Raw genomic sequence first — 18969 nt, 5'->3', positions numbered from 1 at the left:
TGGTAACTAGTAATGTCGGTGTTACAAACCACCTCCACCTTGCAAGTCGAAGTATTGAAGACCCGTCTGTTGGGAGTCCCAACTACATAACCGACTAAGATTCCTTCATCGGCTACTTCACCAAATTTCGAATTAGTCTTCAAAATCGAACAAGGAGACCCAAATGGTTCAAGACCGCACAAGTTGGGCTTCCTTCCATGCATAAGCTCGTAACAAGTTTTTCCAAGTCTCTTAACGGTTAACACCCTATTCAGAACATAGCAGGCTGTAGCAACTGCTTCATCCCAGAACATCACAGGAAGCTTCGAGTCAGCCAACATAGTTCTGGCTCCTTCAATTAACGTTCGGTTCTTCCTTTCAGCCACTCCATTCTGTTGCGGAGTATACGGAGCGCTGTATTGATGTTCAATTCCTTTCTGAAGACAGAAGATTTCCATTTCAAAGTTCTTGAACTCTGTCCCATTGTCACTTCTGATGTATTTAACTGATTTACTCATGATGTTCTCAACTTTTGTAATTAGATTCTTCACCATTTGAGCCGTCTCATCTTTAGATTTCAGAAAATATACCCACGAATATCGCGAGTAGTCATCAGTGATCACCAAGCAGTAAGAGGTACCTCCTAGACTTTTTACATTCACGGGACCGAAGAGATCCATATGAAGTAGTTCTAGAGTACCGGCAATAGAGTTAATCTTCTTGGTGAGATGGGATTTCTTGTGTTGTTTTCCCTTCTTGCATGCTATGCATTTGTCTTCAAAGTTAAAACTTTTTAAGGGAACGCCCATCACAAGCCCATTCTTGACAATGAAGTTCATCTTCCGAAGATGAATGTGTCCCATTCTCCTGTGCCATAATTCTGATTCTGATTCGCTTGCTTTTGTCATTAAACAAGATTCTCCGGTGGCCATTTCAGTAGACCTCATATCCATCACATATGTATTCGTTTCACGTGGAGCTTTCATAACTATCCATTCGTCTGGTATCTGAAAACCAGGCTTTAATACGATCGCTTCGTTCTTCGTGAAATGGACAGTGTAATCTTTATCACAAATCTGCGACACACTCAGCAGATTGTGCTTTAATTCCTCCACAAAGTTCACATTCTCCAGTGTCATTCTTCCATTTGACACTGTTCCTCTACCAGTAATCCTTCCTCCGCTTTCACCAGCAAAACTAACTCTCGTTCTCTGAACAGGTTTTAAGTCGTGCAACAAGTGTTTGTTGCCCGTCATGTGCCGGGAACAGCCGCTATCTACAATCCAAAGATTGTTGGCAGCCCTGTTCAACTGTTCCTGCACAATAAAACAAAGAATTAGAATCTTGGGACCCAAGACCAATTGGTCTTGGATCTATACGTCCCGTACCCTGGCTTTCTCAAGTTAGCATCAGGATAATTTCTGTAAGTCCTGTTAGGAAATCGCCTTGCAGATTGAGTGTAATGCCTCCCAAACCTATATGAATTGAAAGTGTTATATCTTGTGGTTTGGTTGAAAAACTGAGGTTTGTTTTTATAAAAACTTGAATTAGTTACATTTTGGCACTTTGAAAAGTTTTCATTTTTATCAGTAACAAAATGACGCTTATCCTCAGTTTTATTTGGCCTCGCACCTCTGAATCTCGGCTTCAGAGGGCAATCTGCAACTAGATGTCCTAATTTGTTACATCTAAAGCAACACCGACTCTCCTTTTTCTTGTCAAATGTTGGTTTGGATGTAGAGGCAGTGTTACCAGCCGTTCGTCTCACATAAGGTGGGACGTACGGATTGAGTGGAGAACTCTTTTTAGAAATTTTATTTTTATCTCCACCGGTGGGTAACCCTACCTTCTCTTTTGTCTGACCAGATTCAGACAACTTATCCGATTCCGATGAGACTGGACTCGAGACAGAAACTTTCACATTTGAAACAGGCGAACTCGTTTCGCCACAGCTAACACTTGGTTCTATATTTGTAACCTTGATGGGAGTTGTCTGAGTAACCTCGAAATCAACAGATTTCTGAACACTCGGATTATAAGTATAGTTGTGGTTAAAGGGTGGTGGAACCTCGTGATAACCGATTCCTCCCCTCTTTGCAGAGGTACCTTGATCACTCACGAGGTGATCAAGGATGGCCGAGGAATTCTTGAACTGCTCAAGTTTGCGGTTCAGTTCCACCACCTTCACCTGGTGGTCAGCAATCTGTTTATCCCGATCAGCAATCAATTTAGTTTTTTCTTCTAAAACTTCATAACTAAGATCAATTATTTCAATTTTCTCAGCAAGTTTAGTTTTTAAGCTTTGAATGTCTTTTTCACATGCTTTTATTTTAATTTTATAACTGTTTTCTCTTGCTTTCGTAAAATGGTGATCTTCTTTAATAGTTTTAAAATCAGCATCTAAACGGACGTACTGATCAGTTATTGTTGTTAGTTGCTCAGACAAATTCTCACAATTAGTACAAATATTCTTATTACTTACCTCGGAGCGATTGTCCTTGTCATTTGCTATGAAAGCTGTTTCTTCTTCAGTAGCTTTCTCATTTCCATCAACCTTCTCACATTCTTCAACTTCAGCCTCAGCCATGTTCGCTTGCTCACCAGATTCATTTGAATGCAGGTTCCAGTTGTACTCACCTGCTTCTCTGGTTAACATGGCATTAATCTCTCTGTTAACTCTAGAGTGTTGTGTAGGCCGACCTTGTCCTCGTTCAACCCTCTCATTTCTACATTCTTTGGCAAAGTGCCCGTATTGTTGACAATTATAGCACCTTACCTTAGATTTGTCGAATCCAGGCCTACCACCAACAAACTTTCTCCCAGTTTTCTTCATAAACCGTTTAACTCGCCTCACAATCATTGCCATTTGCCATTGCAAATCCATCTTCTCCAGATCATCAGCATCAATCTGGTCGTAATCCTCATCCAGAACAGCAGGGTCCACAATCTTCCCCTGGATGTAGTTTTCGTAGGAAGCAATAAATGATGCATAGACTGCAAACTGCTCTTCAGCAGATTTTACACTCATAGGCATCTTGGAATAATTATTGCTTGAGGCATTTGCAGAGAAACCACTTGTGGATGCTTGAGGCTTTAAAGTACTTGATCCTCCAGCAACGAAACAGACATCACCGTTCAAGTTCACAGAAACGTTTCCATCATGAGAAGAGTCAGGACCTGACTCCCCTTTTGAGTAAAAAGCAGCAGATTCAGGCCTCGAACTTGAGCCTGAGTTAACCTTTGCACCATACATACCAGGGTCTTGTATCTGATCTGTTGGTGTTTCTTTCCGAACCATATTAAGCTCATAAGTTCTGAGCTTGTTTACTGCCGTTTCCAGATCATAATTAGGAAAGTCTCTGTCTTCCCTCATAAGAACGGTGTACATTTCCCACTTCGGTGGGAGAGCATCGAGAAGCTTTTCAACGATCTCTTCTTCTCGGTAAGCAATCGAATAATTGTTAAGCTCTGTCATTAGATGATAGTATCTGGTGATAATATCATCCAGTGATTCGTTCTTCAAATATTTGAAAACGGAGAACTGGGTCTTTAAAAGTTTGATCTTTGATGCACGGATACCCACGTTCCCCTCGAATCTATTTTCAAGAGCATCCCAAAGCTCTCTCGCAGAAGTGTACTTTCGGAACGTATGGAGAACCTCTTGAGGAAGTGCCATTGTTATAGCAGCATGGGCCTTGCTCTCGGCCTCATACATTTTCTTTTCTTCGTCCTCCATTTTGCTATACTTCTTAACCACATCACGACCTTCGTATTGCATAGTTGGAGGGATATATCCATCCTGGATGCACACCCACATTTTTGCATCCTGATATTTAATGTATTGGATGAATCTGTCCTTCCATGCCACGAAGTCAGTTCCTTTCATCAACCTCGGGGCCTTAGTGGCTGACCCCGCTTCTACTTCCATCTTGACTAAATCGGAGATGTTAATTGACGACATCTTTGCGAAAACCCGAAAACCCGAAAATTAAAAAAAATCTTCCAAACAGTACAGTATGCGAAGTTAAGAATAACTTCGCTTGAAAGTTAACTTCGCTGGAAAGTGTAACTTCGCTGGGCCTTAAATTCGCTTGACTGGGCGAAGTTAAGAATAACTTCGCTTAGAATGAGCGAACTTAGGAGGCAAGCGAACTTGGGAGGTAAGCGAAGTTGAGGATAACTTCGCTTTGGCGAACTTATGAGGCAGGCGAAGTTGTGGTTAACTTCGCTTAATCCTTATATCTTAGCCGAAACCCTACTTCCAGTGACGGCAACTTCGCCTGAAGAACGGTAACTTCGCCCGATGAACAAGGAAACTGTTCAGATCTGATTTCGCCAATCTAGCAGTTTCCGATCGATGTTATGGCTTGAAAATGACTGTTAAACACGAGTAAAAACCAATCCCAACAAAAACACGTCCCGCGAATAGGTCAAACGAGACGTTTTCTACACCCGCGTGAAATCCCGAACCTCACAATCGAGCCGATGGCTCTGATACCAATTGTAGGCTCCTGGTCGGATCGTACACGGGATGTCGCTATCTGCGCAGGTGCGGAATCCCTGCGTAGTTAGATACGAGTGCAGAATATGTATAAATCAAACACACGAGCAATAACCGAAACACGTTATATTGATAACCGAACACGTGACTCGAGGTCACTATTACAGACTCTAAAACACGTGAAATGATCTCACACCGAAACTCGCTCTCAAAACGCTCAACTTATTATCTAAACTGTTACGGCTGAACAGTTTAAATAAGCACGACAACTTCGCCTCAGGCGAAGTTGTCCATAACTTCGCTTGTTCAACAAGTTCGCCTGAGCGAACTTGTTGACAACTTCGCACATACAAAAACATAAACATAATCATAAACATAATTACATTACAGACTCGATTACCAATGGTAGACTATGAACTACTGACACACATGTACCAACAACTATTTGACTAAGTGGTTAGTTTTACTTGTGATGTGTTGAATGTGGTAGAAGTTAGACTTAGTCATAAGATTGTATGAAAAGTGGCTAAATGCACATTACTTTGATTATTGTTAAATGGTGATTAGGAACATCATGTAATCATTCAAAGTCTAGAATATTGGTCAAAAGTCATCAACGGGCCTTCGGTCAACATTCTGGTCAAAGGTTAACATTTTGGTCAACGGTCAACAAAACTCAATTTTTAGTCTTCGGTCATCGAGACTTGGACTTTTTAGTCAACGGTCAACAACTTGGACCTTTTGGTCAAAAGTCAAACAAAAAGTCAAACTTTGGTTAAAGTCAACAAAAGTCAAACTTTGGTCAAACTTCAAATAAACAAGGGAATTGTTTGGATACTAAGGGTTCTAGGAATCGCTTAGCAAATACTTATAGTGCTTGTGTGATTTAGGCACTAGAACAACTTTGACTTAAGCAGTTGACTTTCAATTTGAACCGCATTCGAGGTGAGTTTCACTACCCCACTTTTTACTTACTCCTTTTGGGGGAAAGCATGCAACATACAAACTTTTTGGATAATTGTTGACTTTTTAATACCTCATGGGTACATAGTACACTTAAACTGAAGTCCCCCATGCACATTGGACCGTTAACAATTGTACATTGGCTCGGTAATGAAAGGTAGTACTACTGGGTTTGACAAACCCCCTCGGGGCTCTCGGTTGAGGGAGTCGCCGGAAACACACTAGTCTTATATTAGACTACGTGGGTGGAAAACAAACTAACAAGTCAGCCTCGGTCACAATGGAACACACACTAATGTAACATGATTGCTAGCCTAATTAACTAGCGGTATTACTAATGCATACATTATTCATGCTTTACTACTTACACTGTTTACTTACTAAATGGTTTGTTTGACAAACTTGTTTTTAAACTCAAACCTGTGAACTCACCAACCGTTGTGTTGACCCGTTTTAGCGTGTCTTTCTCAGGTGTTTAAGGTGCACGTGTGTCACACCCTCAAAATCCACTAACGGAGTTTTACCGTCAGAGGGTGTGAACTGGCAGGATCGGAATCATTAGTTATAATCAAACCAAAGAAAAACGTTTAAATGTAAATAAGTGCGGAAGCGTAAAACCTTAATTCAAAAGTTGCGTCACGCAGGACGACTTAAAACCAAATGTAACTGTTAAAATTAAGTTTGCAGAATAAAGATGTTTTCAATTAATGCATGCTCCTAAACCACGCGTCCGCCTCGGCTACCTGAGAATAACATACTAAAAGTGTCAACACAAGGTTGGTGAGTTCACAAGTTAAATAAGGTAAATCGTTTAGCGTTTTGCGTAACCTCGTTACGGCGTTTCAGTGTTGCGTAACCCCGTTACGACGTTTAAGTGTTGCGTAACCCCGTTACGACGTTTGAGTGTGTAACCACGTTACAGCGTTTGAGTGTGTAACCATGTTACAGCGTTTGAGTGTGTAACCATGTTACAGCGTTTGAGTGTGTAACCATGTTACAGCGTTTGAGTGTGTAACCACGTTACAGCGTTTAAGTGTGTAACGACGTTACAGCGTTTAAGTGTTTTGCATTACCAGATAGTGTTATGTCAAATTATATATCGATAGGTAGCTAATCTATACAACAAGTATCGCTAAGTGGTTCGCGACCGAAGCTGACTGTTTATCAAGTGCCCGTCACCAGGTCCTCCAGACCATGGTAAGTGTTAGCCAAAATTTACACCCACTCAACCTCCAGTTGAGCTTAGCGTCGGGTGGGGTTTGTCAAACCCAGTAGTACTACCCAAAAGTGACTCGCTATTCCAAATATTAACCGGTCCGATGTGTGGGACTTCAAATGTTACGTATGCCGCTTAGCCTTTACAAGTGATATATAATTTATAACAAAATCTTTCATATGCGTTTATCTCAGAAAATATGTTTATCGGAGTATGTTATCTCCCCCAAGTGAAAAACGTTTGAAAACAGTTTAAGAGTGGGGTAAGTGAAACTCACTGTTTGCGAAGAATTTCCCAAATTAGATCACCAAGTGATGCGCGTCGTAGAACTCTCTCTAGCGTTCTAAATTAACAAAGAGATTTTCTAAGTGTCGGAACGTTTAACGAGTCTCTAGACTCGGCACATAATACCTATGCACATAACATGTGTCGTGTTTCGTTTTGTGGATCGTGTGTGACTTAAACAAGTACACTTGTGATACAATACGTGTGTGAGCAATTACTTTCGTGTCATGTATAAACAATGTACATCACTAGCAAATACTCCCCGTAAGGGCAATTTAGTCAAAATACGACAATTAATTAGCAATTACTCCCCACAAGGGCATCTTGGTCAATTTATGACAATCAATTAACAACTATCATATTTCATGCAATTTCACAACAATCAGCAGCTAATTTCATCGAGACAGAATTTCTACTTGAAAGATTGTACTATTTCACCGATCATAACATCTCAATTAATTCACCCAAAAATCATCACTGAAGCATACATGTCTTAGGTTTCCAGAACATATTTTATTTTATTTTTATTCCACATAGATTTCTCATAATGATCAAAACACTACAGCAAACTCATATCAGTCAGATTCATGCGCAACAGAATGTTATTTGCAATTCCCGTTAAAGGAAAAATCCAATAAATGCAAGACCACTTGGGTTAGGTTCCTAACTCAATAAGTCAACTTCCAGAAGTGGAACCAACCCAATTGGCCTCGTAGATTATGAGATATAACATTTACAAAACAACCTAACAGCAGGTCTAACAATTCAGCTTTGCACCACGTTTTTGTAAAATCATAAAAGTTAACTTTCACACGTCCAAAAATTACAAATTTATATTCTTTAGAAACTAGACTCAACCTAGTTTACTGTAATATCAATTATCTCAATCAAATTCCACTTTAACATCCCGTTACAGTCATTCAAACATCAACAACACAATCTGTCCAGAAACTGTTTGCATCCAAACTCAACAATTTAACAATCTATGAACTATCATGCATTCACATAACACTCTAGACTCCATAAACAATATCCATGCATATCAATTACACCCAATAAAACTAACAATTAAACATAGAGGATGCATAGAATAGTTGTTTATACCTTCCTAGCACCTTAATCTTCAATCAAACTTGAAAGATCTTGAGTGTGTGTGTGTATATTGATCGATCACAAGGAGAGGGGAGAGGGGATGGCTGGCCGATTTGGGGTTAGGGAAAAGGGATGGGAGTTAGGGTTTAGGTTTATCATGTATTTATAGACTAATATGTTACACCTTGGCCCCTCAACTCCTAAGTATTACTTTTTCTAGAACATTCTATCATAACTTGCACCTTAAGTTAACATTAAGTATTTCCTTTTTCTAGAACATTCTATCATAACTTGCACATTAAATTAACATGACAATAATATTATCACATAACACATAATCCTAACACATAATTATCACATCATTAGTGTTTTAGTGTGTTTCATTTATTCATCAATCGTTTGCGTTTCGGTGCAAATCCCGAAAGACTACTACACATGTAGTAAGTGTTAAGCGTCATTTAAACCCTAGTTTAAATGTAATGAAGTTTGCGTTATAGATTCAATAAATCTAAAGTTTGAATTGACGGAGTTGCGTTAACGGAGTTAACCTGAAATTGACGATTGTCACATCATTCCCATGTTAAAGAATTTTCGTCCCGAAAATTTGAGTCAAGTCGTGATGAGTGTCTGAAAAAGTAAGAAAAATTTTCAGTTTGTCATATCATCCCCTAGTAGAAAGAAATTTCGTCCCGAAATTTAATTCATACTTCCGGTGATTTCTGACGGTTTGCCGGGTTTCACGGTTTTCTGTGTTTGGTCAGCCCTTCAAAAAGGTGAGGATACTTTTTCATCATTTGATTCTCGCGTTCTCACGTGAACTCCGGTCCACGTCTCGAGTTCCAATTGGAATTTTGCTGTGCTTGAGCGTTTTGGTTTCCCAATCCAAAACCTCAACTGGTTCTTCAATGAAGCGTAACTGTTCATCAACTTGCAGTTCCTTCAAAGGGACTACTTGAGTTTCATCGGATAGGCATTTCTTTAAATTCGATACGTGAAAAACGTTGTGTACACCGCTGAGTTCTGCTGGTAAGTCGAGTCGGTACGCCACTGGACCAATGCGTTCCGTTATCCGATAAGGACCAACATATCGTGGGTTGAGTTTGTTTCGCTTTCCAAAGCGAACCACACCTTTCCAAGGTGAGACTTTGAGTAACACTCGATCGTTTACTTAAAATTCGAGAGGTTTTCGGCGCTTGTCAGCGTAACTCTTTTGGCGATCTCGTGCTGCTGCCATGCGATTTCGGATTTGAACAATCTTTTCCGAAGTTTCGAGTACCAGTTCTGGACCAGTGATTTGGCTGTCACCCACCTCTGCCCAGCAGAGTGGTGATCGACACTTCCGTCCGTACAGTGCTTCAAACGGCGCTGCTTTAATACTTGCGTGGTAGCTGTTATTATACGAAAACTCAACCAAAGGTAAGTGGGGTTCCCAACTTTTTCCGAAATCCAACACGCATGCACGCAACATGTCCTCTAAGGTCTGAATAGTTCGTTCACTTTGCCCATCCATCTGAGGATGGTTGGCTGTGCTCATATCAAGGCGTGTGCCTAGGGCGCTTTGTAGTGACTTCCAAAAGTGCGAAGTGAAACGAGAATCTCGATCAGAAATGATTGAGACAGGCACTCCGTGTCTAGACACTACTTCTTTCATGTAAACGCGAGTCAGTCTTTCCATTTTGTCCGATTCCTTAATCGCTAGGAAGTGCGCGGACTTAGTCAACCGGTCAACGATCACCCAGATGGTATCGCATCCCGTTGGTGTCTTAGGTAATCCCGTGATAAAAATCCATTGAAATTTGTTCCCATTTCCACATGGGAAGTTCTGGTTGTTGCAGCAAACCAGATGGTTTCTGATATTCTATCTTGACTCGGGCGCAAGTCAAGCATTTGCTCACGTAGGTGGCGATGTCGGCTTTCATGTTCGGCCACTAGTAAAGTGCCTTTATGTCGTGGTACATTTTATCTGAGCCAGGGTGGATAGAATGTCGAGACTTGTGTGCTTCGTCCATCACTAGAGTTCTCAACTCTCCGTATTGTGGAACCCAAATCCGGTTCTCAAAATATCGGACCCCGTCCGATTTGGTTTCAAGTTGTTTGTCCATGCCCCGCATGAGTTCTGATGGAAGATTATCATCTTTCAAAGCTTCAAGTTGTGCATCGCGAATCTGGTCGGGTAAGCTAGCATGAATTGTGAGTTGCAATGCTCGTACTCGTCTGGGTTTATCGGTTTCTTTTCTACTGAGGGCGTCGGCCACTACATTGGCCTTGCCAGGGTGGTACTTGATGGCACAATCATAATCCTTAAGCAACTCGACCCAACGACGCTGTCGCATGTTCAGCTCCCTTTGATCGAAGATATGCTGGAGACTCTTGTGGTCGGTGTATATGGTAAACTTGGTACCGTACAAGTAATGCCTCCATATCTTAAGGGCAAACACCACAGCTCCGAGTTCCAAATCATGAGTCGTGTAGTTCTTCTCGTGAATCCGTAGTTGTCGAGAGGCATAGGCTATAACCTTCTCGAGTTGCATCAGCACACAACCGAGACCTTGTATAGATGCGTCACAGTGTACCTCAAAATTTTCCGTTCCCTCGGGGAGGGCTAAAATAGGGGCGCTACAAAGCTTGGTTTTCAACAGTTGAAAAGCGGATTCTTGCGCGTCACCCCAATTGTACTTAGTGCCATTGTGAGTCAAAGCGGTGAGGGGTTGAGCAATCTTTGAAAATCCCTCGATGAAACGCCGGTAGTAGCCGGCCAGTCCTAGGAATTGTCGCACCTCAGTCGGAGTCTTAGGTGCTTCCCAGTTTTTGATGGCCTCTACCTTACCGGAATCGACATGGATACCATTCTCGTTGATCACATGTCCTAAAAAGTGAACCTCACGAAGCCAAAATTCACATTTCGAGAGTTTAGCATACAGTTGTTCCTTCTTCAGTAGTTCCAGAATTATCCTTAAGTGCTCTTCGTGGTCAGTCTCGTTCTTGGAGTAGACGAGAATATCATCAATGAAAACAATCACAAACTTGTCGAGGTACGCCTTGCATACTCGATTCATGAGATCCATAAATACGGCTGGCGCGTTGGTTAGGCCAAAAGGCATAACCGAAAACTCGTAGTGACCATACCGTGTTCTGAAAGCCGTCTTTGAAATATCTTCTTCGCGCACTCTCAGCTGGTGGTAACCGGATCGTAGATCGATCTTCGAGTAGTAACTCGATCCTTGAAGCTGGTCAAACAAATCATCGATTCGGGGTAAAGGATAACGGTTCTTGACCGTCACCTTGTTCAACTCCCGGTAGTCGATACACATTCGGAAAGTCCCGTCCTTCTTTCGGACAAACAAGACAGGGGCTCCCCATGGCGATGAGCTAGGTCGGATAAAACCCTTATCCAACAAATCTTGCGACTGCGTGGACAGTTCCTGAAGCTCCGCCGGTGCGAGCCGATACGGGGCTCGGGCTATGGGTGCTGCACCGGGTGTCAACTCGATTTGAAATTCGACTTGACGAATAGGAGGGAGTCCAGGCGAATCCTCCGGGAAAACTTCCGGAAAATCTCGCACAACCGGTATATCTTCGATTCGCTTCTCATCCGCGGGTTTCTCAGTAATATGCGCCAAAATTGCCGTATGACCCTTTCGTAGATACTTTTGCGCCTTCATAAGGGTAATGACGCTGGTGGTCATGCCGCTTCTCTCGCCTCGGACCGAAATGTTCTCACCGGAAGGGGTGGTAATATGGACTATCTTATCGTGTCATATAATCTCCGCTCGGTTCTCGGATAACCAGTCCGTGCCGACGACGACATCGAAACTACTAAGCGTAAAAGGAATAAGGTCGATGTCAAAGACATGACCTGACAGTTTTAACTTACATCCCGCAAGTACATGAGTCGTTACTATAGTTTTACCGTTAGCTAGTTCAACAGGAAACTTAGCGTCTAACGGGGTTGGAGTTAGGTCTAAGAGTTGGCTAAAGGCTTTCGACACAAAACTCCTATTAGCTCTAGTATCAAACCACACAGAAGCAAAACAATCGTTTACAGGGAACTTAACAGGTTCCTTACCGTGTAAGGAATGATTTTTATTAACCAAGACATGTTTTTATGGTATTAAACAAGTTTAAACAAGTTCAAAAGCTACTTATTGCGGGCTTGACCTGACCCAATCACAAAAGCTCTTCCTTTCCCATTGTTTCCACCACCACTGCCATTTCCATTACCTCCATTGTTGTTATTCTGTTTCAGCTTAGGGCAGTCTTTCTTAAAATGTCCCTCTTGACCACATTCATAACATCCCTTAGTCGTCGCAGGTGGTTTAGGAGCATCCTTTGCCGCAAGGTCTCCTCTACATTCCTTTGCTTGGTGACCCCTCTTTCAATATTTTAGACACTTGACTCGGTCACACGGGCCAGCATGATGATAGTTGCACTTGTTGCACTTCGGGTGCTTCCCAGCATAGCCGTTCGAACCCTGCCCGCTACCGTTGTTATTGTTGTTGTGACCTTGATTGTTGAAGCTCCGGGTGAAATCGGGCTTTCGGTAGTGTTGCTGCTGTGGGGGGTTCGAGAATTGAGGATCTGGTGTTGTCGAACTTTCTCTTTCCGCTGCTCGGGTTGCTGTTGTTGTTGCTGTCAGTACTCGGGTTGTCACGGGCTTTAGTGGTTGAACCCCTAGGTGGTAACGCACCTTGGGTCCCAGCTTGATCCGTCAGTTTGTGAGCTAAACGGATCGCTTGTTGGATCGTGGCTGGCCTGGAAGACGTCACCATGCCCTGAATCTGCGGTGCTAATCCATCAATGCACATTTCTATTCTCTTGCTCGGCGGATCCACCATCCGCGGACACATCACAGCCAACCCGTGCGAACGAGTAGTGTAGGCTTCGATTTCCGAACCCACCATCTTCAACGACCAAAATTCTGACTCCAACTTCGACATCTCCTATCTCGGACAGTACTCCTCTCGCATCATGTTCTTGAACTCCTCCCAGTTCATCGCGTTAGCCAGTTCCAATCCAAGAATTTGCACATCTGCACATCGTTTGGGGACACCTCTGAGTGTGCCTCTGGCTCAGCCGGTTCTTCCTCCGGTTCCTCTTCGGGTTCCTCCTCGGGATCTTCCTCAGGTTCCTCCTCAGGCTCCTCTTCGGGATCTGCCTCAGGCTTGGCCTCAGGCTCTGCCTCAGGTTCGGCTGCGTTCTGAGCAATTTGCATTTGTAAGACATCGCAACGCTCTCGAGCTATCTCGGTTCGGGTCCTTGCTTCTTGGAGTTGCTCTTGCAAGTCTATCATCTCGGCTTGCATCTTCATCATAACCTTCGTTTGCTGATCACTAGCCTCTCGCATTTCCTTCATTGCCGCTGCCATGCGGGAAATCTCCTCCTTAGTCTCGGTTCCGTCTTTAAACAGTCTGGAAACGTTCTCTCTCGTGTAGCGCATGTAACCCACATCACGCTCCAAACAAGAAACGACAGCTGCGAGAACTCGCTCTACAGGTTCGGTTATGGGTGGTAGGGTGTTGGGATAAGCAGGATGGTTCGGGTGAGGCAATGGGGGAACTTGTTCACGGTAGACCATACGTCTGATCATGTTGGGGTACCAATCCCAGCTAACGTCGTTTTCGTAAATGCCTCTGGATAGGCGGTACCTCTTTGGTGCGGGTGTTTCGAGTTCCGGGACTACTCGGGGTGGCAATGCGGTAGGTAATTGCGGTTCCTTCCCGTGAGCATGAGTCATCGGATCGGACGGTGATGAGGATGGCGTCGACATCTCTACAGGTATGCCGTGTATGCGCGCGTATGAGTGAAAGAGGTAAAGAGATAAGACAACAAAGACTACACAAACCTATGCAGTGCGTATCATTATAACTAATGGGTCGTCGCGGTTATAGTCTAGTATGCATGCAGCTTCTAGTTCGCTATAACCAATGGCTCTGATACCAATCTGTCACACCCTCAAAATCCACTAACGGAGTTTTACCGTCAGAGGGTGTGAACTGGCAGGATCGGAATCATTAGTTATAATCAAACCAAAGAAAAACGTTTAAATGTAAATAAGTGCGGAAGCGTAAAACCTTAATTCAAAAGTTGCGTCACGCAGGACGACTTAAAACCAAATGTAACTGTTAAAATTAAGTTTGCAGAATAAAGATGTTTTCAATTAATGCATGCTCCTAAACCACGCGTCCGCCTCGGCTACCTGAGAATAACATACTAAAAGTGTCAACACAAGGTTGGTGAGTTCACAAGTTAAATAAGGTAAATCGTTTAGCGTTTTGCGTAACCTCGTTACGGCGTTTCAGTGTTGCGTAACCCCGTTACGACGTTTAAGTGTTGCGTAACCCCGTTACGACGTTTGAGTGTGTAACCACGTTACAGCGTTTGAGTGTGTAACCATGTTACAGCGTTTGAGTGTGTAACCATGTTACAGCGTTTGAGTGTGTAACCATGTTACAGCGTTTGAGTGTGTAACCACGTTACAGCGTTTAAGTGTGTAACGACGTTACAGCGTTTAAGTGTTTTGCATTACCAGATAGTGTTATGTCAAATTATATATCGATAGGTAGCTAATCTATACAACAAGTATCGCTAAGTGGTTCGCGACCGAAGCTGACTGTTTATCAAGTGCCCGTCACCAGGTCCTCCAGACCATGGTAAGTGTTAGCCAAAATTTACACCCACTCAACCTCCAGTTGAGCTTAGCGTCGGGTGGGGTTTGTCAAACCCAGTAGTACTACCCAAAAGTGACTCGCTATTCCAAATATTAACCGGTCCGATGTGTGGGACTTCAAATGTTACGTATGCCGCTTAGCCTTTACAAGTGATATATAATTTATAACAAAATCTTTCATATGCGTTTATCTCAGAAAATATGTTTATCGGAGTATGTTATCTCCCCCAAGTGAAAAACGTTTGAAAACAGTTTAAGAGTGGGGTAAGTGAAACTCACTGTTTGCGAAGAATTTCCCAAATTAGATCACCAAGTGATGCGCGTCGTAGAACTCTCTCTAGCGTTCTAAATTAACAAAGAGATTTTCTAAGTGTCGGAACGTTTAACGAGTCTCTAGACTCGGCACATAATACCTATGCACATAACATGTGTCGTGTTTCGTTTTGTGGATCGTGTGTGACTTAAACAAGTACACTTGTGATACAATACGTGTGTGAGCAATTACTTTCGTGTCATGTATAAACAATGTACATCACTAGCAAATACTCCCCGTAAGGGCAATTTAGTCAAAATACGACAATTAATTAGCAATTACTCCCCACAAGGGCATCTTGGTCAATTTATGACAATCAATTAACAACTATCATATTTCATGCAATTTCACAACAATCAGCAGCTAATTTCATCGAGACAGAATTTCTACTTGAAAGATTGTACTATTTCACCGATCATAACATCTCAATTAATTCACCCAAAAATCATCACTGAAGCATACATGTCTTAGGTTTCCAGAACATATTTTATTTTATTTTTATTCCACATAGATTTCTCATAATGATCAAAACACTACAGCAAACTCATATCAGTCAGATTCATGCGCAACAGAATGTTATTTGCAATTCCCGTTAAACGAAAAATCCAATAAATGCAAGACCACTTGGGTTAGGTTCCTAACTCAATAAGTCAACTTCCAGAAGTGGAACCAACCCAATTGGCCTCGTAGATTATGAGATATAACATTTACAAAACAACCTAACAGCAGGTCTAACAATTCAGCTTTGCACCACGTTTTTGTAAAATCATAAAAGTTAACTTTCACACGTCCAAAAATTACAAATTTATATTCTTTAGAAACTAGACTCAACCTAGTTTACTGTAATATCAATTATCTCAATCAAATTCCACTTTAACATCCCGTTACAGTCATTCAAACATCAACAACACAATCTGTCCAGAAACTGTTTGCATCCAAACTCAACAATTTAACAATCTATGAACTATCATGCATTCACATAACACTCTAGACTCCATAAACAATATCCATGCATATCAATTACACCCAATAAAACTAACAATTAAACATAGAGGATGCATAGAATAGTTGTTTATACCTTCCTAGCACCTTAATCTTCAATCAAACTTGAAAGATCTTGAGTGTGTGTGTGTATATTGATCGATCACAAGGAGAGGGGAGAGGGGATGGCTGGCCGATTTGGGGTTAGGGAAAAGGGATGGGAGTTAGGGTTTAGGTTTATCATGTATTTATAGACTAATATGTTACACCTTGGCCCCTCAACTCCTAAGTATTACTTTTTCTAGAACATTCTATCATAACTTGCACCTTAAGTTAACATTAAGTATTTCCTTTTTCTAGAACATTCTATCATAACTTGCACATTAAATTAACATGACAATAATATTATCACATAACACATAATCATAACACATAATTATCACATCATTAGTGTTTTAGTGTGTTTCATTTATTCATCAATCGTTTGCGTTTCGGTGCAAATCCCGAAAGACTACTACACATGTAGTAAGTGTTAAGCGTCATTTAAACCCTAGTTTAAATGTAATGAAGTTTGCGTTATAGATTCAATAAATCTAAAGTTTGAATTGACGGAGTTGCGTTAACGGAGTTAACCTGAAATTGACGATTTTCACAACGTGCGAAGTTGAAATGAGTCTAGGATGCATGGATCCCACTAAGCATCGAATTATGCTGGGATTCTTCAATTAAATGTTATGTCTGGGCGTCTTGATACGCACTCTGGGTTTTTAAGTGTTTTTATAAATTATACGCTTCCGCAAATGTAAAAACTTTATTGTAAAGGTACTTACCTCATTTATGATGATCAATAATGTTTAAATCTTTTCCATTATAAATTGGTTTTTCGTTATGACACATGGCTAGATCCTGGTATGTCACGCGCCTCATGGTAAAACCCCGTTAGTCGAAAATTGAGGGTGTGACACACATAGTCATATTCACACATAACAACTAATCGAGCAATTACAATTATGCATATAACGGAATTGTAGTGAAAACAATAAGTTGATTTTGAACGCATAACGCCCCCAAAATAGAAAAGCGGTAAAACGAGGGATGTGCATTTACTTACCTTTAATGAGTGGACTTGTGAGGATAAGATAAATGAAAAGTTCGGATAAAAGCGCTCAAACTCCTCGAGATGCGTCAACAAGGATTCCTAGTTGTTAAATATGATAATTGATTAAATATAATCATAACGAGATACTAAGATCTATGACATGTTTTGAGAGTCGATGTGGTTGTGTGTAACCTTAAAATATTGATAGTTACATTTCCATTAATTATAAGGGTTATTATTATATTTATTAATGTTGTTGTTGTTGTTGTTATTATTATTATTATGTTTGTTTTCTTTATTAAAATCGATATTTAATAAAGTAATGTATACATAAAGTTGTAAAAGCTAAGACAAAAATTAGTCTTTATAATGAACAAAAGTTGGGTTATTCAGCGAGTTGTTATCACATATATATTCATACATACATACATACATATATACATACACACACACACACACATATATATATATGTGTGTGTGTGTGTGTGTAAAGATTTTTATGGAGAAAAATTAAAGTTCAATGACGAGACAACAACAAGACTAGAGGTTCGGTTTATCCAATTTACGTTTATTAAATGTTATTAATTCAAAAGAAAATTGTTTAAAAGTGTTTTTTTAAAAAAATAAATAACAATAACCGGGTTTCAGATGACGAGAACATGACTTAAGGATAATTAATATTTAAACAAATAAAAAGAAAGAAAGAAAAGAAAAAAACATCAAATTGGACCAGCCAACGGAGCCAACATGGCCAGTTGTTAAATATTGCAGATTCGAAAAATATAAACAAGGTTTAAAGGAACATGAACCCTAGATTATCCAATTGGATAATCTGGTCCATATTTGATCAAACAAGTTTAGGGCTATTGCTCTATGAGGAATCGCGATCCCAGTCATAACTTTAATTGGATTCAAACGTTTTTTAAGAGGGTGAAATTGATCAAAAGAGTTGCGGCCAGAGTTTGATATCGAACAGGTTCTTTTCGGCCTTGTAAACTGAAATTAGGTTAGGGTTTAGTGTCGTGAGGTAGTTTGGGATGTGTGGACGAATTTAATTGTAAAATGGTTGAGTATATAAATTGATTAGGGGGCGGGTTATGATCGATTCGTTATGTTTGTAATTGCGAATCAATTAGTGGTCAAACACGATGTTTTACCACAATTAGAGTGTCGGTTACGCTTTTATTCGGCCGGATATACTAGATTCCATATTTGGTTTGATCAGTTGAGCGAGAATTGATGGGTTTTGGTGAAACGGGTTACGAACAGGGTCGGGTTAGGTCCAAGGGTTATTTTTTTTGAATATAATATATTATTTTATAATCCCAGAATTACATAGCAGGCCCCTAGAGTCTATAGATGGGAACGAGAATGGGTTAAAGTTTGAGTTTGGGTGAAAATTGTAAACTCTTGCAAGTTTAAATATTTAAACTATTAAATAATAAAACCAAAACAACAAAAATACTCAATAAATGCGTCGGTTTATTAAATGAGTGACCCGAACCCTTAAATGGGTCGGGCATAATTACAAGAATATAAAAATGAAAACCCGAAATGTTACAGTTCGGGTATGTAACATTTACAATTTATTGAAATGTTAGTTTGTAAAGCATCTTGAAACTTGGATTATGTCCCTAAAAATAAATTTGACTCACGAAACTGTTACTTGTTCATATTAAATACGTTTGACTATTAATTTTAGTTTTAAACTTTCAAGTGAACTGGGCTAATAGTTTCAAGTGAATTAAACATTTTTTTCTATTGTTTAAAGTAAACTTTCGCTATTATTACTACATTGTTGTGATTCAAATAATTAAATCTATAAATATTGTGCTTCTATTAATTCATTGTTGTGATTAATTATTAAACCTAT

This window comes from Bidens hawaiensis, unplaced genomic scaffold (genome assembly GCF_021521415.1).
Source record: "Bidens hawaiensis isolate Kalapana, Puna unplaced genomic scaffold, B.hawaiensis_p1.1 tig00017051_1, whole genome shotgun sequence".
Taxonomy (NCBI): domain Eukaryota; kingdom Viridiplantae; phylum Streptophyta; class Magnoliopsida; order Asterales; family Asteraceae; genus Bidens; species Bidens hawaiensis.
This window is presented reverse-complemented; position numbering follows the sequence as displayed.